We start from the raw sequence: 24,823 nt of genomic DNA, 5'->3' as shown, positions 1-24,823 counted from the left end.
CAAGAAAGTCCCGAGAAATCACCTGGGGAGCTTTTAAAACTCTTCATGTCCAGGCCATACCCCAGGCCATATGAATTCTAATTTGAAGTGGGCCCAGCCAACAATAGGTATCTTTGTACAGCACCATAGGGAATTTTAATGCACAAGGTTGAACCACCGACCTGCATTGTGCTTAATACTCAACTTTTCTTGAATGAATAAATCCATCTCTAAAACTTTAATCTCCCCAAACTCCTCCAAAAGACAGGAAGCTAAGAATGTTTAGCTAGGTTATAATATGTTAATATCATATTTCATGAAATTTCATATTTAATTTCAACCAAACTTCATTATGCACCTACATGGGACAGGCCCAGTGACTGGGAAGGGTGTGATTTATATCCAGTATACAGACAAGAAGTTACTATAGGTAACTTTAGGTTCGCATGCATGCTAAGTCGCTTCAGTTGTGTCCGACTCTTTGCAACCCTATGGATCATAGCCTGCCAGGCTCCTCTGTCCATGGGATTCTCCAGCCAAGAACACTGGAGTGGTTTGTCATGCCCTTCTCCGGGGGATCTTCCTGACCCAGGGATCAAACCCACATCTCTTATGTCTCCTGCATTGGCAGATGAATCCTTTACCACTAGCGCTACCTGGGAAGCCCAACTTTAGGTGGAGGGAGGCATTAGAGGATTTCAAGTTTCAGCCAGGGTGTATTTTTCTTTCAATTGCAAACATCTAAAGCCCGAAGAAACTGACATAAACACAAAAGATAGTTTATTGGTTTCCAAATTTTAAAAAGTCAGAGATCGATCTCACAGGTATGACTGGATCCAGTCATCCAAATGAAATCAACAAGAACCTGGAATGCACCCTCTCTTGGCTCTACTTATTCTAAATAGCCTTCCCCAGTCTGCAGTGAAAGTTGCTCAGTTGTGTCCAGCTCTTTGTGACCCCATGGACTATACAGTCCATGGAATTCTCCAGGCCAGAATACTGGAGTGGGTAGCCATTCCCTTTTCCAGGGGATCTTCCCAACCCAGGGATCAAACCCAGGTCTCCCGCATTGCAGGTGGATTCTTTACCAGCTGAGCCACCAAGGAAGCCCAAGAATACTGGAGTGGGTAGCCTATCCCTTCTCGAGGGGATCTTCCTGACCCAGGAATCAAACCGGGGTCTTAGCCTTCCCCAGGTTGTAGTAAAAATGGCCATCGGTACCTCTAGTCTTGTGTCCTGTTTAGTAGGGGTTTATAAAAAGATCTCAATAAATGTTCTACCAGAAAACAAAAACAAAACCTTCTTTATTTTAAAATCACAGCTAGACCTTCCTTCTTTCTTTATTATTCTCTCCCACCTGCAATCCAGTCTCCTAATCCTAGGTATAGAGTGTTCTGGTGATTTATCCTTATATTAAAAAGCAGAGACATTACTTTGCCAACAAAGGTCTGTCTAGTCAAGGCTATGATTTTTCCTGTGGTCATGTATGGATGTGAGAGTTGGACTGTGAAGAAGGCCGAACGCTGAAGAATTGATGCTTTTGAACTGTGGTGTTGGAGAAGACTCTTGAGAGTCCCTTGGACTGCAAGGAGATCCAACCAGTCCATTCTGAAGGAGATCAGCCCTGGGATTTCTTTGGAAGGAATGATGCTAAAGCTGAAACTCCAGTACTTTGGCCACCTCATGCGAAGAGTTGACTCATTGGAAAAGACTCTGATGCTGGGAGGGATTGGGGGCAGGAGGAGAAGGGGAGGACAGAGGATGAGATGGCTGGATGGCATCACTGACTCGATGGACGTGAGTCTCAGTGAACTCCAGGAGTTGGTGTTGGACAGGGAGGCCTGGTGTGCTGCAATTCATGGGGTCTCAAAGAGTCGGACATAACTGAGCGACTGATCTGATCTGATCTGATCTGACTCAGTCCCTACTGGCAGGCTATCCACTCTCTAGCAAGCAAAGTTTCTTCCTGGATAAAGTTTGGCATACTCTTCACTCTCAAAGAGGTTTCTTTGCCTGATCATCAGGCAGCCCTGAAGTGGGATGCCTAGGCCCTACCAGGCTTTGGCTCTATCTATAGAATATTTTATGTCATCATTGAAAACTGAAGGAGAGAGAACTAAGATGGTACCCAGTACTCAGAAAACAGAGGTTTGGCTTCATCTTGGGTCAGCCTCAAGAGGTGGGGTTATATATGCCCCACATTATGGATAAGGAAGCTGAAGCTCAGAATGACTGTTACTTGCTCAAGATCACACAGCCAATAAATTGCAGAACCAGAATTGAGCCCAGATCTTTCAGCTTCAAAGCCTGTTATTTCTATGACGCCCCCCTCCGATTAATTTTTTAATATCCAAGATTAAACTCTTCCTCTCTCCATGACACCTGCCTCCCATCCCCAGAAAAAGTTGCATACTGCTCAGACTTTTTTTTATTTAGCATGGGCTCATTTCAAATCCACTTAATTTTGCTTCGTCATGGCTGCCCGGTTCTCAGTGGTGGACTGGGAAGTAGGTCATGGCTGCAGGGACCACAGGCTCTGCTGCTGTGAGGGCCAGCCTCTGGTTTCGGGGCTGGACAGGGGCCAGACCTCACTGGGAGCATCACCCTCTGCTGGCCCTGCTTGGATTGCTCATCCCTGGCCCTGAGAAGCCGTCACAAACCTTCACATCACTGCCTTAGATTCTAGAATTCACTGTCACTGTGGCTGCTGGGTGAGGTGGTGTTTAGAGAAAGGAACATCAGGGTTAGGGTTAGGGCAGAAATTAATCTTCCCTCTCTTGTAGATCTGTGGGTGATTGGAGCTAGTTGACTGAAGGAGTTTGCCCACCATCATATGCCACTTTTCAGAAGAGAGGTACCAAGCCCCTTGACACCCAGCCATTTAACTGTCCCCTCCTTTATGTGATAAAATTATATTTAGAAATAATCATGAAGTGAAGCAATCATAATGGCCAGAAAAGAAACACAGATAATAAAATATTTCTTGAACTCTGTACATATAATAATGATGCCAGGATTTTTTTTTTTTTTTTTTTGGCCACACCTCATGTCTTGTATGATCATGGTTCCCTGACCAGGGATTGAACCTGGGACCTCAGCAGTGACAGCACAGAGTCCTAACCACTGAACCACCAGGGAATTCCCACCATGATTTTTTTAAAATAAAAGTGAATACTATAGTATAAAAAAAAATGGAGGGGAAAAAAGCACAAGTATTTATTAAAATTTTTTTCATCTAATGAGTTTTGATTCTTTGGTTGTAGCCTGATATAATGATATTTTATGTAAATTATCATTTGTTTCTAATAGGTGAACTTTAATAAAAGCGAGACATCTGTAAAAGTTGCCTATACTTTAAAAACTATTAATACTAAGTTGTACCACTGATACACTGCTTTATTTTCTTAATTCTTTAGTTTTAAAAGTTACAACTCATGATTTTAAAAGAATAAATTTCCATTAAAAAAATACTCTACAAACTCAATAAAATATGTCATGTATGGCGTAAACATTGTATGTACTAAGCAAAAATAATATACTTGGCTGTTCACACTCAATCTCACTGTTTTCAATTTTATTTACTTATTTTTTGAGATTTATTCATTTTACTTTTTGTCTGTGGTGGGTCTTGTTGCTGCACATGGGCTTTCTCTAGTTGCAGTGAGGGGGCTTCTTACTGTGGGGGCTTCTCTTGTAGACACACAGGCTCTAGAATGCAAGCTTCCGTAGTGGTGGTACATGGAGTCAGTTGCTCTGTGGCATGTGGGATCTTCCCGAACCAGGGGTCAAACTCGTGTTCCTTGCATCGAAAGGTGGATGCCTAACCACTGGACCACCAGGGAAGCCCTCACTGTTTTCAGTTTTAAACACAAAATCTCCTAGTGGCCACATGGAATGACAGGATTGAAATAATTCAGCTTCTTTATGATCATGGTGCTACCACTATTCAAATTTACAACCTACTGCTTAAATGCAGACGTAGTTAAGGTTGGAAACGCAAAAGTCTCCTGAAACAGGCTCGAAATGCTAAGGACTTCTTCCCAACAGCCATATGGAGCCGACTCAGAATATGTTGAGGCCGACTGAGTAACTTGGAATTCTCCAAATGACTTCCACAGAGAAGACAAGGAAGGACTCGTTTTTACATGTGTGAATTTGAACATACATATGTATTATTGACACTCAAGATCATTGGCACCGGTTGTTCATAGCCTAGACCATAAAGACATTTTTCAGGGAGGAGAATGTAATCACTGATGTTGTTGAGGATTTCCAACACATGATGCTCATAGGAAGCAGGCTGACTTCTCATCAGTTTTATTATTGTTTTTGAATTCTCTACAGTTAGTCCACCCTTGTCTAGCTTGTCCTGTGCAGCCCTCCCTCCACCCTAGGCATGGTCCCAGGATCATATCCAGGCCCTGGTCCTCCTGGTGGAGCTGAAGGGAGATGATAGAACATTTCTGGCAATCATCCAAGGACTGAGGAGACTGAGGCAATGCTGGTGTGTTCAGAAAAGGTTAGTCCACTTGCTAGATCTCGGGTCCCCAGAGCTTCTCTCTGGCCAGGACCAGCTCTCCTCACACTCCTGAGAGTCTCTGCATCCTAACATGTTTCTGATGGAACTTTTGCACTGTTATGTGTATTTCCTTTTCTGTGTGTGTGTGTGTGGTTTGAGGGGGTTTTTTTTTTTTCCTTTTTTTAAAAAAAGTATTTATTTCTTTGGCTGCACCAGGTCTTAGTTACGGTATGTGGGATCTTTACTTGTGGCATGCGAACTCTTAGTTGTGGCCTGTGGGATCTAGCTCCCTGAGTACGGATCGAACCCTGGGCCCCCTGCATTGGGAGCTAGGAGTCTGCCACTGGACCACTAGGGAAGTCCCTATGTGCGTGCATGTGTGCGTGTGTGCTCAGTCGCTTCAGTCATATCTGAATCTTTGCGACCCCAAGGACTGTAGTCTTGTCCATGGGATTCTCCAGGCAAGAATACTGGAGTGGGTTGCCATGCCCTCCTTTGGAAGATCTTTCCAACCCAGGATCAAACCTATGTGTCCTGTGTCTCTTGCATTGTAGGCAGATTCCTTACCACGGAGCCACTGGAGAAGCCCAGTCCCTATGGATTTCCTTTAAAAAAAAAATAGACCAGCAATAAAATGTTAGGTTTGAGAAGGTTGACATGAGCAATTGAGCTACAAAATGAGCTTGAACTAAATCCTAGCAGGTTTTTCTTAGGAATAATATTATCATCTCCAGCCACTTGCAGTAGATTTATTCTGAATTCAGAGAGAGGTTTCATTTGTTGTTTATACTTTGCATTATTCATTTGTTTCTTTAATTTATGAGCCTTGGTGCTCATTAGGGTATTTCACTGGGGCGTGTTGGATCTAATGATGCATGTATTCTTTTCTGCAGAGTAGTTTATGTTTTGGGTTTTACTTTAATTTTTAAAAACCGACCCTTTTCTTGGACAATTGCCCAAATGATACCAGACATATGGTTGAGAATGTGAGTCCTACAGGTGCCTCCTAGCCTTTTGCTTGCTGACAGCCACTGGCTAGAGATTGCAGGCAGCACAGAACAAGCATGGCTGGAGCACGTCTCCATTGATGTAAAGTCAATCTGGAAACCTCTGGAAAATGGACAGCTGCTTTCTGAGCCTGTGGTACAGCCAACGGAGCTCTCTACTAAATTAAAACAATGTCACAGGCAGAAGCTAATGTCTTGCCTTACTTGGCTATTGAGCAGCCAGGTGACTTTGGGCAACTTGCTCAGCTTCTCTTTTGCCTCTTCTGCAAAGTGGAATCATCTCTTTACTAGACAGAAGATGGACCCTGAGCCTGAGAGTGAGAACGGTCAGCCTCAGAGGCTCTTAGAAGGACTGCTGATCCTTCCAGATATTTAACAATCATGGGTTAATAATTGGGAAAAGCAGGGCTTCCCAGGTGGCTCAGTGGTAAAGAATCCATCTGCCAATGCAGGAGATGCAAGAGACGCAGGTTCAATCCCTGGGTCAGGAAAATGCCCTGGAGGAGGGCATGGCAACCCACTCCAGTATTCTTGCCTGGATAACCCCATGAACAGAGGAGCCTGGTGGGCTACAGTCCATGGGGTTGCAAAGAGTCAGGCACAACTGAGCACACACAAAAAAAGAAAAAAATAATAATAATTGGGAAAAACAAAGAGAACACTTCTATTTAGGTAATTATGAATGTTTTTCTGCTTTTCTTGTTGGAAAGAGGTAAGCGAGATTGAGGAGGTAACTGCATGCAGTGGCAGCCTCCCAGGGCTGACCTCTCTAGGGAAGGTCACTGTGCCCAGGAGCCCTTTACCAGAATTTGAAAACTAATTGTTGTAGGGTTTGCCGACTTGCTTATTTATTTGTTTCCTTTATTTTTGTCCATGCCCTGCAACTTACACTATTTTAATTCCCTGACCAAGGATGGAAACTGGGCCCTCCCCTCGGCAGTGAGAGCACAGAGTCCTAACCACTGGACCATCAAAGAATTACCTAGGGTCTGCTGACCTTAACAACTAATGATGTGCTGAGAACTGTCTCTTCAAAAAGGCATTCCGTTCCCTGGGGTGACTCTGGGCCCCCCCTCCTAGGCGCCATGATGCTGTCTCCTCTCTCAACCCCCGACCCCCACTGTTCCCTCTCCTTCTTGCCCCAACCCGCTCATTTTCCTCACAAACCTTTTTGCTGCTGCAGCCTTTTCTAATGAGGAGGTTCTGGCCAAGGCCTCTCCATGGCTTGGTTATGTAACCTGCTGCTGCTTCTGATCCAGGGATCACCCTGGAAGGGGGTCAGACGTGGGCACACAGCCAGGCCCAGTCTACTTACCACCCCCTTGGAACTTAGACGCGGTGCAGGAATTTGGACTCTGCAGGAATTAACAGCTCCAACACTTTCCCCAGAGCCAAATGTGCAGGATGCATGCTTTTTGTTCTTTGTTAAATTCCAACTAGCAAGGCTGCCACAGAGAAGCCTGTTGGGAGCTGTTCCCTTGATGTTGGCTCCTACTTGGCTTCTGGCCTCAACTCTCTCAGAGCTAAGCTCCCCCAAAATGCCTTGTCTCTGAAGCATTACCCCTTTGATCAATGATGTCCCTTTGCCCGGTGATGATCCCCACTTTGCCTGATAATAACCCTGTCTCTATCCCTCAGCAGCCCCAAGGAAGGAGTTTGTCCCTCTAAGCCTGCCTTCCCTTCAAGTCTTAGCTCAAGCTCACCTTTCATTAAAAGGCGTTTTTTGATGTGGACCATTTTTAAAGTCTTCATTGAATCTGTTACAAGATTGCTTCTGTTTTGTTTTAGTTTTTTGGCCCGGAGGCATGTGGGATCTTAACTCCCTGCCAGGGATCAAACCTTCAGCCCCTGCATTGGAAGGCAAAGTCTTAACCACTGGACTACCAGAGAAGTCCCTCAAGCTCACATTCTTCCCAGAGCATGCTTGAGCCTTCTCGACCCCCAACTCTTTTCAGGGGCTACAGCTTTGTCTCTGGCATGTATTCCATACTCAGCTCATAGAATCACAGACTCTTGGGACACAAGGCAATTTGCCTTCTCTCTTCTGACCCATGGCCTTGATCAGTATTTACCTCTTTGTCTCCCCTCCCAAACTAGACCTCAAGAAGTCTTCCATCCTGGAGCCCCCACCCATGGGAGGCAGCATTCCAAAAATGGAGTTGACCATAGCGTTGCTCTGCAATTACCCTGTGTCACTCAGTATTTGCCTATGTATCTCTCTGGCCAGACTGAGTATATCCAAGGGCAGGGGCCACCTCTCCCCCCTGGTTGGGGCTGGTACCTGCCTTTCTCATAATCTGCTCACTACCCTGGTCCCTGAGTTTCCCCTAACTGCTCACCCATAGCTGCCTCAGTAGGATGACTCTGTCCTGTTTAGAGCATCCTCTCCCTGCCTGACTCACCCTCCTGCACAGAGGTTTGACTTTGGGACTGCAGGGCATATGTACACATGCATGGGCACGGTGCTGATAGACACAGCCCCTGAGCTCAGCATCAGTAATGCATTTTATACACTGAAAGCTGCTATAAACTTTATTTATGACACAGCTGACATGTCTGAATTGGCTCCCAAATCTACCACCAAGCATGTGGTGATTGGTGAGCCTGTCACTTAGCCCACTTTTCTCTCTGTCTGTTAATAATAGATGCTTCTTACAGCCTCAGCTTGACAGCTTTGATTTAAAAGGCATCTTAAACCGAAGAGACTAATGGATGGGTCTGAATGTGTGCCTTTTAAAGCATAAGACGTTGCTCTTAATTAACTGAATTCTGTCCTTTGATTGGAACAGGCTCCCCTCCTCGCATCATTAACTACCCACATTTGCGCCCAGAGCAAATCTCAGGTGTGTTACCTGAACGCTCAGGAGGCAGCGAGAGCCACCTGGTTACATGGCACATGTGTGTTTGGGGTTGTCTAGTGGGTGTGAGATGCCCAGAGAGATGGTTCGGTTCCATCTCTCCCCACTTGAGAGACCAGCATTCTTCCATCCAGTCCACCATTCAGAGTGGCAAAGGAGCCTTCCCTGTTCCGCGCACGCCCACTCCTAGCCTGTAAATATGTGTGTGGTATGAGAGCGCCTCCATGGGCCATCATCAGTGTGGTTTATGGATCAGACTCCGCTCCTGCAGTTGCAGCACAGACCACGGTCCATTTTACTACTTCTGTCTCTGTGCTTCTCCAGTGGACAGTGCAGAGGGTGGGGCCCTGGAAGGACCAGAGCTGTGGGGAGAAGCCCCCTCCACTTCTGCCCATTCCCTCTGGGAAGGCGGTGGGTGCTGACAGGGGAGAGAAAAGGGAGGAGGGGCCCTGCAGGGCACATGGAGAGGATGTAGCCACCACACTGGGGCATCCATGTGCACAGTCGGACAGAGCAGGCCCTGTGGGCTTCTGTACCCTTTAACTTGAGTTAAAAGGAAGGTGACACCATGAAATAGAAAGCACTCTTTGGGACATTCCTGATGGTCCAGTGGTTACAACTCCATGCTTCCACTTCAGTGGGGCTCAAGTTCAGTCCCTGGTCTGGGAGCTAAGATCCTGGATGCCACACAGCATGGGCAAAAGAAAAATAGAAAGTGTTCTGGAGGCAAGGAAACCTGATTCACAGCCTGGCTCCACCACTTTACCAGCTGAACCCTTAGACAGCACCTCAACCTCCTGGAGGTTCAGAGCCATTAGCTGCACGCTGGAGCTCTCAGTGCGGGCCTGCCCAAGGGTGGGGGAGACCGTGCGGAGGTCCACGCCACAGGGCCTGGCGTGATGCGTGCCACATGGCGGGTGCGCCATCCGTGTCCGTTTCTTTCCTCCATTTTCCCAGAATCAAGTTGTTATGGACGTGCTGGTCCACATTAATGAGCAGACTTACAGAAATTAACTGGTAGTTTTCTGTTTGCTTCGGTAACAAACTACCACAGACTTAGTGGCTTAAACTAAGTTATTTTATCTGAGAGTTATTTTATCTGAGAGTTATTTTATCTGTCAGATAAACACAGTATTTTATCTGACAGTTGTGGAGGTGTCAGAGGTCCAACAGGAGTGTTACGGGGCTAAAATCAAGGTGATGGCAGGCTGCATTTCTTTCTGGAGGGTCTAGGGCAGAATTTCTTGCCTTTTCCAACTTCCTTGGCTCATGGTCCCTTCCATCTTCAAAGTCAGCTTGACTGGTTGAGTCTCAAGTCCCATCACTCTGACACCTCTCCCCTACCTCCATCTTTCACATGGGCCCTTGTGATTACACCTGGATAATCCAGAATAATCTTAAAGTCAACTGATTAGCAACCTTAATTCCATCTGCAACCCTAAAATCCTGCATAAAGTTTCCTGCATAAAGTAACAAGGGGATTAGGACGTGGAGGTGGACATCTTTAAGATGTCATTCTGTCTAACATGTTAACTAAATGCAAACACATATTTTTACTTAATAGAAGATTACTAACTAATCTTTTTCAACAAGATCTGGAAGAGATGGGATAAATATTTAAATTAAGATGCAAGTAATCTGAATCATATCTGTAATATCGTTAGTTTCATTGTACTTTTTTAAAACTAGATTTTCCTAAATAAAATCATATCCTTTGCAGCCCTTTTGCAGTATCCCATCTTATATTCCTTCACCTAGAACTAGCCTTTAAATCACTGGTTTAAGGTGCTTAGACATTCTTTGTCCCTGGGATATTGCTTATCAATCAACATTTCATGGCTCACTGGAAAATACTGCCTGAACAATAAGCCACAGGATGAAAAGGAAAGCATGGTGCTGTTTAATTACAAATGGTCTTTTACAAGGAGGTTTCTAATTACTTTTGCTTTTTCTCTTGAGCTGAGGAATTGAAGTGTTGGTAACAGAGAATCGTACGATGTGGCTTCATCCTGAGCATCCTTGGACCCTGTCACAGGGCAGGGATACCCACTCCCAAAATGTCCCTGGGGCCACAGCTGAAGAGAGCCCTGGATTTCGTGCACAGCCTGCATTGACGAGGGTTCCTCTGAGTATGTTTCAGACTCTGGTGTCCTTTTTTTTTCTTCAGTGGAAAGATGTGTTCGCTGATCTTTACTCTGATCTCAGTGAACTCATTTTCTTGTATATTTGTTCATCCTGTGTGTAACTTGGAGGAATCAGATTATTTTCCTCCTCCCCAAAAGGTGGCTCAGTGGTAAAAGAATCCACCTGCCAACGCAGGAGATGCCTGTTCAATCCCTAGGTCGGGAAGATCCCCTGGAAGAGGAAATGGCAACCCACTCCAATATTCTTACCTGGAGAATCCCTTGGACAGAGGAGCCTGGCGGGATACACTCCCTGGGGTCTCAAAAAGTTGGACATGACCAAGCGACTGAGCACACAGGACAGGAAGCACAGATCAGATATCCTAGAATTGTAGTAGGGACTCTCAGAGAACAGAGAGTATAAGAACCTATGAAAGGGGCTAAAGATGGCCTCTAGACCACAAGTTCCTAATTTAATGGCAAAAACATTGTGGTATTTTCTAAGTAACCAGAACTGCACTTGACTTGTATTATTAAATACATGGATCTGATGCTTGGAAAATAATGTTTCTGCCTTACTTGGGGTGTCTTCAGTGAAATGTGGTACTGACAGGTTTGAATCCTGGCTTCACCCCTGACTAACTGTGAGACTTAAAGCAAGTTACTTCACCTCTCTGTGCTAGCTGGGGCTCTTTCTTTCTTGGCTGCACTGGGCTTTTGTTGTTGCTCACGGGCTTTCTCTAGCTGCAGCAAGCAGGGGCTACTCTTCAGTTGCAGTATGCTGGCTTCTCATTGCAGAGGCTTCTCCTGTTGCAGAACATGGGCTCTAGAGCTCAAGGGTTCAGTAGTTGTGGCTCATGGGCTTAGTGGTTCTGTGTCACATGGGATCTTCCCCGACCAGGAATCGAACCTGCGTCCCCTGCTTTGGCAAGCAGATTTTTAACCACTGAACCACCAGGGAAGTCCCTGTGGGGCTCTTTCTTTAAGGTCAATTCCAAGCCTAGAATCCAGGATTCTGTGATTCTAACCCAGTCAAGCAGGGACCCCCAGACAGATGCCTGAAGAACAAATCTGTTTTGGAGGCAGGAGAGAAGGAACCAGAGTAGGAGAGACCTTGATGACGAAGATGAAAAACCCAAGGTCATTCCTGGTTAACTAACACCCTGCTGACAAGGCAGTTGTATCTCATTTAGTTTGGTCCCTTGAGGTTTACAAAGAGGGGAGAGAATTTGAGTCTCTTCCTCCATCACAGAGGAATATGCTCTCCAGTGAAGTGTGAGAGATAGTTACCCAGGGAGCTGGGGTGGCCTACGCAAGAGAGCAGGTCAACTCTCAGATTTACAACTGACTGTGAGCTGGGGAAGTGTCATCTATTAATGTTGTCTCCTCCTCCATCCCACCAGGACCCTCTCCCTGCCCCCATACTCCTTGGTTCAGCAGCATTACTGGGGCCTTCCTCCTGCCAGGTATGAGGCCAGGTGCTGAAGACATGATGGTGGAGGGGGTGGCTATGTCCCTTCCGTCTTAAGAGCATCAACGTCCCAGAGGATTACAGCACCGGGTGAATGTTTGTGAGAGGCGCACGTGAAGGAGTCAGGAAGGGTTTCTAGAAGCAATAACTGCTTTGATGGAGCCTGAAGCTTGAGTAGGAGTTAGCCAGACAAAGCGGAAAAATCGCAGAAGAGAGGACTTTGCTGACAGGGAGAGCAGCTGGAGCAAAGGCCTGAGGGTGAGAACATGCAGCACTTAGGGCTGCACATGGAGGGCTTTCAATCCATCCATTGGGGAAGATAGACTGAGCACAGACTCCATTCTGAGCTCTGCACTACGTACTGAGTTGTTTGTGCTCAGTCGCTCGGTTGTGTCTGATTCTTTGCCACCCCATGGACTGTAGCCCACCAGGCTCCTCTGACTATGGGATTTCCCAGGCAAGAATACTGGAGGGGGATGCCATTTCCTCCTCCAGGGGATCTTCCCAACCCAGGGACTGAACCCGAGTCTCCTGCATCTCCTGCATTGGCAGGCGGATTGTTTACCACTGAGACACTGGGGAAGCCCACTGAATTGTTTACAGTAGTTTTAAAAAAATAAGCACAGGAGTCTCCACCCTCCAGGAGCTTTCATTCTAATGGGGAGATTAAATGGGTACAGTTAGACTATGATGTGACAGGTACAACAGGAAAGGCCAGCCCAAATGTTGAGTGGAAGGAGGCCAGGTAGGTAATAGACTCCTACCCACGTCTTGAGGATGCATGTTTCCAGTCTAATTTCAGGGGTGAGGTCAGGGAGATGTGTGTGGTGAATTCTTTGCAAGTGAGGGAGTTGTGGTGTTTCTGTTTCCCCAAGACACCTAGTGTGTGTGTGTGTGTGTGTGTGTGTGTGTGCACGTGTGCATGCAGGAGAGAAAGAGCCCTGCCTCTCTCATCCTCTGCTCACCCTGAGCTTTGCAGGGATGGGATGGTGAATGCTGCCTGGGCTCATTCACCTGGAGGGGTCCCTCAGACACCCACTCTCCATCTCTGTAGCACAACAGCTTCCCCAGGCAAGCAATTCATTCATTCATTTTCCCACTTCTTTTTAAGATTTTATTTAATATGGACCATTTTAGAAGTCTTTATTGAATTTGTTACAATACTGCTTCTGTTTTATGTTTTGGTTTTTTGGCTGTGAGGCATGTGGGGTCTTAGCTCCTTGACCAGGGATTGAATCCTCACCCCCTGCATTAGAAGGCAAAGTCTTAACCACTGGACTGCCAGGGAAGTTCATTTTTTCTCTTTCTGCTGTGTGTTTACAACTCTGGGTTTTAAAGGGGAGGACTCTCCAGCTCCCCTGTGAAGATGTGTTGACCTCCCACCCCTGACAGCCTGCCTGCCCACCTGGGAAGGGGCCCTTTGGACAAGTGCTTTCCCTGGTGCTCCTCTGCACCCATAACCCCTCATTCTATGGAGACTAGGACCACTGAAAGTCACTCAGTCGTGTCCAACTCTTTGCCCATGGAATTCTCCAGGCCAGAATACTAGAGTGGGTAGCCTTTCCCTTCTCCAGGGGATCTTCCCAACCCAGAGATCGAACCCAGGTCTCCCACATTGCAGGCAGATTCTTTACCAGCTGAGCCATAAGAAGCCCAGGGAAAGGCTACCCACTCCAGTACTCTAGCCTGGAGAATTCCATGGACTGTATAGTCCATGGGGTTGCAAAGAGTCAGACACAACTGAGCAACTTATACTTTCACGACCATTGAATGGGGGTGGAGAGGAGGTTGTGGCCCACCAGAAGGTAAAGCTTCTCAGACCATACAAACACTGCAAAGCCACCTTCATGGTTTATCCCAGGCTCCCCCCAGGGGGTTAGGTTTGGGCCAAAGCTGGATGGCTCAGCAGAGAAGATTTGTGTGCACACGCTGCTTCGTCTTGACCGCTCCTCAGAGAGAACCACTTGCTACCCAATCAGGTAGAGGGCTCTACCTCCTTATGGGAAGGTTAGAGGGCAAATGTATTCTTATATTTAGCAAAAGAACATTAATTTGACTTTGAACCTCTTCTGTAATATTTTAAAAACATCTTTATTGAGATGATGTTTTGCATACCATAAAAACCACCCATTTAAAGTTACAATGCAGTGGGTTTTAGTCTTCCTGTACGATTTCGATTTTGATGCAGCAACTCAGAAGGGGGCGAGGCGGCAGCTCTGAGTCAGCTCTGTTCTCTGCTTCATGCCTGGCAGGCCTGTAGGGGCCCCCTGGGCTTCCGCCCCCAGGTGTAGTGTTTTCTCCTTTTCCAAGAAGGCTTTTGTTTCCAAGTTCTTAGTTCTTCTTTCTCACCAGTCTTTTTTCTCTCATATGCTCGTTCTGTCTGTCTTCCCTCCCTGACTGTAATTTCTATTTCTGAACAGAAACGATGTCTCGGCCTTTCTGTTGAATAATGGGTGTTTTGCAACCAACCAAGGCTGCCTGTGCTTTTTCTGAAATACATACTTGGGGGGCCCAGAGCTTAAATATGTGACCTTGGTCTCGTTGCCTGTTTCTCCCCAATCTGAATTTCTCATATGTCCATTTTAATTGATCCAGATATGTGTACGCCTGGATTGGCTCTGGTTCCAAAGCTGTGTTGAAATTCTTTCTTTCAAGGTCATTTCTTCACTCCATACAACTTTCTGTTTTCCACTGTACTCCACTTTGTCAAGCACAGTTATTTTATCCAAATAAGACAGCATGCCCCAGGGTCCCATGCTGATAATATTTTCATTTTCTTATTTTAATTTCAATGAGAAGCTTTATTGACAAATATTGAAACTACTTTCCCAACCTTAATAGATGTGGCAAGATTGCCTGGTTTCCCCCTTTATCTTAAGAGCCTTTATTTTTGTATTCGTATGTAGCCTTGGACACTTACTCACACATTGCATTTGGAAGTTGTGTTTTCTAGGGCTCGTAAAGCTGTAACTTCAGCTTTGGTGGGGCTCCTTACCTCCCTGCTTCTCTAGATCTCCTTTTGGAACAAGGTAGACGAAAACACAGGCTTCCCCAGGTGCCTCAGCAGTCAAGAATCTGCCTGCCAATGCAGGAGACACAGGTTCAATCCCTGAGTCGAGAAAATCCCCTGGAGAAGGAAATGGCAACCCACTCCAGTATTCTTGCCTGGGGAATCACATGGTCAGAGGAGCCTGGCGAGCTACAGTCCATGGGGTCGAAAGAGTCAGCCCCAACTTAGTGACTAAACAGCAGCAGATGTTAATCCATCAACAACTACAGCTCCGCAGCGTGTTCAGACGTGTCACTAGATCTCAGAGAATTGTGCTTGTGATAGGCAAGGGTTTGTGACATCAGAGTGCTGTGGCCAGGTGTCCCTGACTCTCTGCATGAAATGTGTACCTGAGAGACTGCATGTCAGCTGCTAGCGAAGCCTGTCTCTTCGTGTCATGACTTTCCTTCCAGTGTGTGACGCTTCCCATCCAGGGGCCCCCACTGGTTCTGTAGGCCTTCCCCAGTGCCCTCACCCCTCATCAGGCCCCTCTGGAGGCGGTTCTCTGGCCCCAGATAAGAACACCCCACGCACTGTCCCCCTAGGCAGCCTCTGACTCTGTGACTGATCACAGATGTGATTAATCGTATCACACTGATGCCTAGAATCAGTGTTAAGCCTCTTGTTCACCTTGAGCCGTCAGCCATGCCGGCGGCTACAGGCATTTGTGATTTGTGAATAGAAAGAGTAGCACAGGGACTTCTCTGGTGGTCCAGTGGCTAAGATTCCTCACTCCCAGTGCAGGGGGCCTGGGTTCAATCCCTGGTCAGGCAACTAAGACCTGGCACAGCCACATAAATAAATATGTTTTTAAAAATAATAAATATATTTTTTAAAGGAGCAGCACACTGTGGGACAATCCCTTGACTTTGTCACAGGGTGCTTTGTTTTGCCAAAAGGAGAATGTATTTATTGCTTTCAATCAGATTTAAAACAATACATGTCTAGAAAACAGTATAATAAAACCAAACTGTATACAACAACAAGAGAAAGCCTCCCTGATTCCACCTCCCTTCCCAGAGCATATACTCCTTTATGATTTCTGGTTTGCACATATGCCTATCTGCGCTATTTTCTTATTTATAAACATTCTGTGTGTGCACATTTCCACAATGGCTCTTTCCGCTTGGTGATAAGGAGGGAGTGCTCTCTATGCCAGTGTGTGTGTTTCTCCCCTGCCTGTCCTCCTTACACAGGGGTCAGCTTCACACAGGGTGCCCTGGGACACGGTTTTGGCCCGGTGTCCAGGCGTCACGGGACCCGGGAATGATCTCACTGGGCACACCATCTGCCCTGCCTGGCCAGAGGCTGCCTCGGGACGGCCAAGGGGCCACCACGTGCTGTTGGATCCAAAGTGGGGCGGGGCTCTGAGCCCTGAGATGCTGTTTAGTCTGAAAATGCAAACAGGACACAGGAAGGTTGGGCTCAGATAACAGGCGATAAGGTTGTCATGATAATAACCACGGCTGGCACTTCAATCACGTTTACTGTTAGCTGGTGATGGTTCTGAGCGCTTGATATAAATCAACTCGGTTAATCCCCACATTTTATAGAGGCAGCGGAGGCTCTGAGAGGTTGAGTGACTTACCCAAGGTTACCCAGCTGGGAACCCAGACAGCCTGGCCCCAGTGTGTGTGCACTCCCTGCCCCCACACTGCCCTGTCGTTAAGTCCGGCCCTGATGCCATGTGGGCACCTTTGTCAAGAGGCGATTTCAGGGACAGTGTTCTTGACCTGGTGGCATATCTTACGTGTGTTCAGAGGACACTGTTTATTTTCCGTCTTTCGAGCCATGCTGAGTTCAGGTTGCTCATTACTGAGGGACAGTGCTGATTAGAGACAGTCTCCGCCATCCCTCTGTGCCCCAAGTTCTTCAGGGTGTGTCCTCAGACTCAAAAAATAGAAATGAAAACATCCTCAGAATGATCGCCTTCCCATCCTCACTTCCTTACCCCTCCATTTCTTCCCTGTTGTTCCACCTAATGAAATGTTTTGGCAAAAAGAGCCAGTTTCTAGTCATTCCAGATGGCCTCTCAAAGCCCCGCCTCCCTCACTGCTGAGCCTGGTGCGGATGGTTCGTCTCTCCCTGCATCACCTCCCCAGCATCACCTCCCGCATCATCTCCTTGGCACCACCTCCCCACCATCTCCCTTGTCTTCTTGTGCTCCAGGCGCCAGCGCTGGGAGGGGAAGGGAGCAGAGACTCCCCAGTTCTTCCCTAACACCTTCATTCTATTACCTCTGAGACCCTCTAAGACCCTCAGTCTCCTCCTGTCCTGGGGCTGACCTAGAGCTGCCTCTCACACCTTCATGCTGTTCCTCTTCCTCCTTCAAGGCAGAAGCACAAAGGCTTTTGTATTGACCCCAGTTTTTATCCCTTCAGGTTGGGCCTTCACTTCCCCAACCTCAGATATCTTCCCCTTGCTCAAAACCCACGTGTCATGAAAATGATACCAAACATCAGTGTAGATGCATCACGGTTCAAATGCTCTCACATGCATTTTTCCAGTGACCCTCACAGCCATCCTGTGGCACAGGTGTCTTCATGCCCAGGTTACAAATGAAGAATCTGTGGTTCAGAGAGGTCAAGTGACTGGCCCAGCATCGACCAGCCAGAGAGTGGTCCTTATTATGCCTTGAACCCAGTGCTTTGGACTCCACACCATGTATCCTTTCTACCCACATCCATCTGAACCGGGAACAAGGGTCCAGTTCCTCAAGGGAAGATACGGAGCCAGTGCCTACACCTTGGGACTTCCCAGGTGGCTCAGTGGTAAAGACTCTGCCTGCCAAGGCAGGAGACTCGGGTTCGATCCCTAGGTCGAGAAGATCCCCTGGAGGAGGAAATGGCAACTCACTCCAGTATTCTTGCCTGGAAATCCCATGGACAGAGAAGCGTGGCAGGCTACAGTCCACAGGGTCGCAGAGTTGGACACGACTTAGCAATTGAGCATGCACATGCACGTTCACACCTTGGTTGGAGCCCAAAGCAAGGGCTCAAGGAGTCCAGCGATTCATGCAGCTGACGAGCTGGACTCGGTGCATTCCTCGAGGGGAGTTAGGGCTGAGCGGCCTCTAAAGGGGTCGCTGCAGGATCATGAGACCCGTTTCATGGGAGAGCCCCAGGGCCAAGAGGAAGCGAAGCCAGGGACCCTCCAAGCTCACCTTGGGTGCCAGATGGAGGGTGCCTCCCCAGCCCCTGCTGTGAGGGGAAGGCCATGCAGTGCCCTCAAAGGGCCTTGAGAGGAGGCAGCCTAAGTGCTATTCATCAGTCCCAAGAATGGCTGATGAGGGGCAGGTGCTTCTGAGAACCCATAATGCTCTTTGGCAAATGGCCCGAGGTGCCTCTGAGAGGCCTCCCAGCTCCTGATGTGCCCCTGAGGCAAGATCCTGACCTCAGGGGTCCATTCATCATCGGATACAGCCGTGTCCTCACATCTGTGACATCTCTCCACCCAGCGTTCTTTCCCAGCGACTTCCCATCCCTAAGCTGAGCTTCCCAGCAAATCACTGCACGCCAGACTCTGTCCCCAACTCTGGCATGACGTCTAAGTCCACTTGGGCCTCTCTGTGCCTCAGTTTCTGTGGCTTCAAAATGGGGCTAAGATGACCCATGCATGTGACAGAGGTGTGGTTAGAATGGCTCCTCTTTCTTCACAGCTTTGGAGTGGGGCTTCGTGATTTATGGGTAAAGGTGTCCAAAGACCCACCCTGTGTCAGACTGGAGGCTGAGACTGCAGATTCAAAGCCATGACATGCCCTCCCTCAGCCTGGGCTACTGAGCATCAGTATATAAGATGGGGAAAATAAGATAATAACATATCCTCCCTTCACATAGGTTGTTGTGAGCACTAATGGAATATAATATGTGTTAACAGTATCCCTTTAATAAATGGGAAGATTATGGGTGGCTAAAAAAAGGTGGGGGGATTTCAAAGGCCCCCCCCAACCCAGCACTTTTTAAGTGTAATCTTCTCTTGGGTCATGAACCACTTGCTGCCTGTCAGAGCTGGAGGGCAGAGATACAACAGCAAAGCTAGAAATTGTATCCATTGGAGATCAACCAGAAATTAAGATAAAGCTTATTAATATCAGCATATTTATTAAGCAAATAAAGTAGGCTACAGAACTACTGGTATAATATGGTCTCATTTAGGGAAAATTCTATGTGTGTATAGGAGATGTTTGCATCTCCTATGTTTGCAAGGAAGTTCCCTAGAATGTTTTGTGGAATTTACTCGGCGTTTAAATGTTCTTTTGATGAATTTGTGTGGGAGAAAGTGTTCTCCCCGTCCTACTCCTCCGCCATCTTGGCTCCTCCCCTTTGTTCCCTAGAATGTTAACAGTGGTTATTTTGCTTTCCTTTTTTTCACGTTTTTGTATTTGACTTTTTAATAATGACTATGAATCACTCTGGAGTTTCCTGGTGGCTCAGTGGTAAAGAATCTGCCTGCAGTGCAGGAGACATAGGAGACATGGGTTCGATCCCTGGGTTGGGAAGATCCCCTGGAGGAGAGCATGGCAACCCACTCCAGTATTCTTGCCTGGAGAATCTCATGGACAAAGGAGCATGGTGGGCTACAGTCCATGGGGTGTCAAAGAGTCAGACATGACTGAAGGGCTTGAGCACAGCATGGCATGAATCACTTTTATAAAACAAATTCTCTCCTCTCTCTCTCTCAATTAAGGGTGGCTTGCCCAAGGAGGGAGGGAAGTAATTTTTTTGCTCTGATTTTCTTGGCTTTGACATCAGAAGAGATTCCTTTTTATCCATTTGGTGCTCTGAGTTCAGGGGATTCATCTCGGAATGAAAGTGGTGACCAGGGCCGCTGGCAGCCCCTGAATGGGACAGGTGCAGAGGCCACCTCCACATGTGGCAGCGGTGTCCTCACTGAAGGCTAACTGGTCAGTAATTTATCAGAAAGGGGCTTGGAGGGAAAACTACTGCAGTTCTGAAAACAAAGGCCACCCAAGCATGCTGTATCACCCTAATAGACGCTACAGCACTGTTTAGCTACACCAGCAATTACAAAGGAGTTGAAAAAAAGAAAACAGAAACCTTGAGCTTAAGACCAGAATTGTCCTCTCCAACACAATCTGTGGATTTTCTGAGTGGTGGACATGAGCCAGCTGACATCAGCCATGACACATCGTGTGTGCACGGCAGCACCACCCCCCAGAAAGCAGCTTCATTCATGCTTTCATACAATCGTTGATTGTTCTCTTTGGATTGAGGCCCGGGATTATTCCAGTTTCTTCTCACCAACCTAAGTCTTTCCTCTCTCTGGAAGCCTAAGTCTTTCCTCTCTTTCATCTTCTCTCCACTTAATTTGACGATTCTGCTTGAAATCCAGGAATTATCATTATTGGTGGTATTGGTCAGATTTGGTTCTAGAAGATTCTCTGGTACCCTGTGAAGGGACGTGAGCACAGCTCACACTTTAGAGTTCCTTTGAGGTTTGCCAGGCTGTGTTCCCTCCAGCAAGTCTTCTGAAAACTTCCCTGTGCTGCGGGGGCGCTAGATGCCACCTGTCTGCCGGGGGCGTGAGAGGAGGGGAGCAACCCAGAGACGCCGCTCCCAGTTGGGACCAGCTGTCAGGGAAGAGCATCTGAAGCATCAGAGCTGCCACGAGCCAGCCCAGTGTTTACTTGAACCCCAGAGACTCTTCTCTTTCTTTCATGCAGTTGGCTTCCCACTTCCTAAGCAGAGGGATTTCCTGCTGACCTGGAGCCCAGACTTCACCACTCATCTTAAATGTAAATATCTTAAAGTAAAACAATTGGACCATAAGCATTAAAGAATAAAGTGTAGTGGGTTACTGGGTAGTCCAGTGGCTAAGACTCTGCACTCCCAATGCAGAGGGCTTGGGTTCAATCCCTGGTCAGGGAACTAGATCCCATTTGCTGCAACTAAAGATCCCATGTGCTGCTACCAAGATGTAGCATGGCCAAATAAATATTTTTTAAAAAATAGAATGTAAATAAAAGAGAAAGTTTTCAAAAGAAAAGCTTTTGCTCAGTTGAGCAGATCCTGATGTTGCTAAAATGGGTTATCGCTATCACTGCCTGATTGAATCACTGTTGTCAGTTGGCTTCACAAGGTCTTCTGGGGCCAGGCTGCTTGGCACCAGAGCCGTGACCCCATTACACGTCTGCTGTGTAACCTTGGCCCAGTTACTCAACCTCTCTGTGCCTCGGTTTACCCCACCTGTAGAAGTAGACGTAATAATAGAGGCAGTGGTGTGAACTAAATGAGCCAATACTTGAAAATGCTTAAAACAGGGCTCCTGTCGTTATGAGGAATCCTGTTTTCCACCAGCACACGCAGCAGATTCATGAAGGGGCAGAAAAGGGACCAAAGCAAAGGAAAGAGGGGACACAGAGGCTAAAAATAACCTTGGAGAAACAAGTTCATTTTAAGGTTATTTTTAGATTTCTCCCTACTTGATCTTCCACTATCGGAGAGCTCCATTTAGGGTGTTTGTTTTTTATAACAGCTTTACCGAGATATGTCACATGCCATAAAATCCACCCTTTGAAGTGTACAATTCAGCGATTCCTGTATAGTCCCAAAGTTGTCCAATATCACTACTCTGGAATTCCAGTTGAGTTTTTTATCTGAGGGGGTCTAAGGGCGATCGTCCTTTTTTTGGATGGCGCTACCGGATCTGGTGGCAGTGATTCCGCTGAGTCACGCTGGCGACGGCCGGGAGCCCTGCGGTGCTGCCTCCTGGAGAAGCTGGGCGGCCGGCTGGGCTGCAGCAAGCGGGCACCGCGGCCCTGACACGTGCTGCCCCCTAGCGAGGGCTGCAGCCACGCCGGACACAGCCCACCTGGCACCTCCGGCGGGGGGGCGGAGCTCTCGGGGACGAAAAAGAGCTCCTCCTGGGTGTGGACTTCAAGGACAGTGCACCCTGCATGGAGCCCAGTGAGCCAGGGTACGGGACCAGCCCCTGACACAGGCTTTTTTCTTCCCTCCTTGACTCTTAATTTCATCCAGCCGGGACAAGATCATTTCCATGGGTAAGGCAGAGGAGAAAAGGGCTGTTTTTAAACTCTTTGTTGCGAAGGCAATAATATGATACAGTATCTAAAAGATGGGTTTAGCATCAGAAGATCAGAGTTCAAATCCTATCCTACTCTGCCTCTTATTAGCTGTGTGACCCTCTGCAGGTTCCTGAACCTCTCTGAGCCTATTTCCTCATCCAGAAAGCGGGGAGAACAATTCCTCTAGTGGGACTGTTGTATTTCAGAGATTCCATTTCTCTCTCTCCCCTGTTTCCTCCCTTCCTCTGAAGCCTCTGCAACTGGCTTATAGTCGCAGACTCGAATAAACGAATGTTGTTCATATTCCAAAGCCATCAACGGTGTCCACTGTTGCCCTGGCTTACTTGAGGAGCTTTCTAGAATCAGAATGCATTGCTGTGGGTAAGACAATTAGAAGGAATAGGAAGAATGGCAGTAGGCATAGGAAGGCTATTTGGTCTTCATCTCCTTCAGGGAGATATGCCCCCAGGCCAGCTGAAACCCGCAGACCCCTTGGAGACCTGGGTAGGAGCAAAGGCCTGGGACCGAAAACAGAGAGAGGCATCTGAACTGCCAGAAATCTATATTCCAGAGGGAAGTCAAGTCCCAGGCTTCCCTGGTGTTCTCAGGCAAGTCACTCAGGCTCTTGGGGCCCTTTACCTGGCTGGGTTTTGCATCCTGCCCATCTCACAGGTTTGTGGTTAGCCTAAATGTTCTGTCATGGGAAAGTGTCCAGGAAAATGGCAGGTGTACTTCAAATAGTGAGCAGGGTCCCCTGGTGATGCTGCAGAAGTCACCTCTGAGCTGGGCTGGGCGCCTGGGGTTCCCTCATCTGCTTCTGGATGCCTCAGAGGGTGGCCTGGAATGATCAAAAACAAAGCTGCCTCTGCAGCTAAGCAGAGCTCAGCACGCAGAGCACATGAACTCTACCAAGTGGAAAATTTATCCATCTTGCAGCCTGGGAAAGCTCTGTTCCTTGGGAGCAAAAGGGACCCGAGGTCTCACCTGCACATCCCTGCGCCCTTGAGAGTTGAGGGGCCAGGGGAAGCCTTGGCAAAATGAGGAAGAAGTTGAAGTTTATTTGAGGGTCCTTGTCATCCCCTCTTCCACCATCCCACCCCTTCCTGCCCTCACCTTTCCTCTCCTCCACCCCGGTTTTACCATTATCAGACAAATGTCACACTAAAAAAAGCTCTATATTATCTTGTTTCCAAACTTAAAAGACTGTGGGTGATCATCATTGGACACATGGATAAGCAAAATGTGGTGCATTCATACAATGAAATATCATTCGAGGAATGAAGTCCTGACTCATGCTACAATGCGAGTGAATCCTGAAGACATTACACTAAACAAAGGAAGCAAGACACAAAAGCCCAAATATTAGATGATTCCATTTATGTGTAATCTCCAAAACTGATAAATCCACAGAGACAAAGTAGATTAGTGGTTGGCAGGGCATAGGGGGAGGAAGAGGATGAGGAAGTGCTTAATGGACATAGGGTTTCTTTCTGGGGTGATGAAAGTGTTTCAGAATGAGATAGAGGTGATGGTTGTTCACTTTAAAATGAAGACTTGTGCAGACTTCCATGATGGTCCAGTGGTTAAGACTCCAAGCTTCTACTGGAGCAGGGTGCAGGTTCAGTCCCCGGTCAGGGAACTAAGATCCACATGCTGCAAAGTGCGGCCATAAAGAAAAAAATAGTAAAAATGACTTGTGTGTTGTGTGGATTTTACTTCAATCAGAAAAAAAGACTGAGTTGGAGTTTTCCTGGTGGCTCAGTAGTAAAGAATTCACCTGCCGATGCAGGAGACACAAATTGGATTCCTGGACCGGGACCAAAGAGCAACTAAGCCCATGTGCCATAATTATTGAGCCTGTGCTCTAGAGCCCGTGACCCACAACTGCTGAAGCCTGCCTGCCCTAGAGCCTGTCCTCTGCAACAGGAGAAGCACCCACAGTGAGAAGCCTGTGCACCGCAACTCGAGAGTAACTCCTGCTCGCCGCCTCTAGAGAGAAGTCCACACAGCAATGAAGACCCAGCACAGCCAAAATAATTAATTAATTATTTTTAAAAAGCAAGCACTGTGCCTCATTCACAGGAAGAGCTCAACAGATAGGTGATTTAAAAGAAAAAGCTCAACCTAAAAGTCACCCTGCTTATTTAACTTATATGCAGAGTACATCATGAGAAACGCTGGGCTGGAAGAAGCACAAGCTGGAATCAAGATTGCCGGGAGAAAGATCAATAACCTCAGATATGCAGATGACCAGTCCATTCTGAAGGAGATCAGCCCTGGGATTTCTTTGGAAGGAATGATGCTAAAGCTGAAACTCCAGTACTTTGGCCGCCTCATGCAAAGAGTTGACTCATTGGAAAAGACTCTGATGCTGGGAGGGATTGGGGGCAAGAGGAGAAGGGGACGACAGAGGATGAGATGGCTGGATGGCATCACTGACTCGATGGACGTGAGTCTGAGTGAACTCCGGGAGCTGGTGATGGACAGGGAGGCCTGGCGTGCTGCGATTCATGGGGTTGCAGAGTCAGACACGACTGAGCGACTGATCTGATCTGATCTGATGCAGATGACACCACACTTATGGCAGAAAGTGAAGAAGAGCTAAAGAGTCTCTTGAGGAAAGTGAAAGAAGAGAGTGAAAAAGTTGACTTAAAGCTCAACATTCAGAAAACTAAGATCATGGCATCCAGTCCCATCACTTCATGGCAAATAGATGGGGAAACAGTGGAAACAGTGGCTGACTTCATTTTTCTGGGCTCCAAAATCACTGCA

General features: G+C 47.3%; 1 protein-coding gene and 1 non-coding gene across 13 annotated transcripts in view; one reads left to right on the top strand and one right to left on the bottom strand.

Moving 5' to 3' along the window:
* MAPT (microtubule associated protein tau) overlaps nt 1-24,823 on the top strand; it is a 122,860-nt gene that overhangs the window by 34,343 nt on the left and 63,694 nt on the right. The window lies entirely within an intron of this gene.
* TRNAD-GUC lies at nt 3,045-3,117 on the bottom strand. Its single transcript has one exon. It is a non-coding gene; the product is annotated as a tRNA-Asp (tRNA).

Source organism: Bubalus bubalis, chromosome 3 (assembly GCF_019923935.1).
Source record: "Bubalus bubalis isolate 160015118507 breed Murrah chromosome 3, NDDB_SH_1, whole genome shotgun sequence".
In the NCBI taxonomy this organism is placed as follows: domain Eukaryota; kingdom Metazoa; phylum Chordata; class Mammalia; order Artiodactyla; family Bovidae; genus Bubalus; species Bubalus bubalis.
This window is presented reverse-complemented; position numbering and strand designations above follow the sequence as displayed.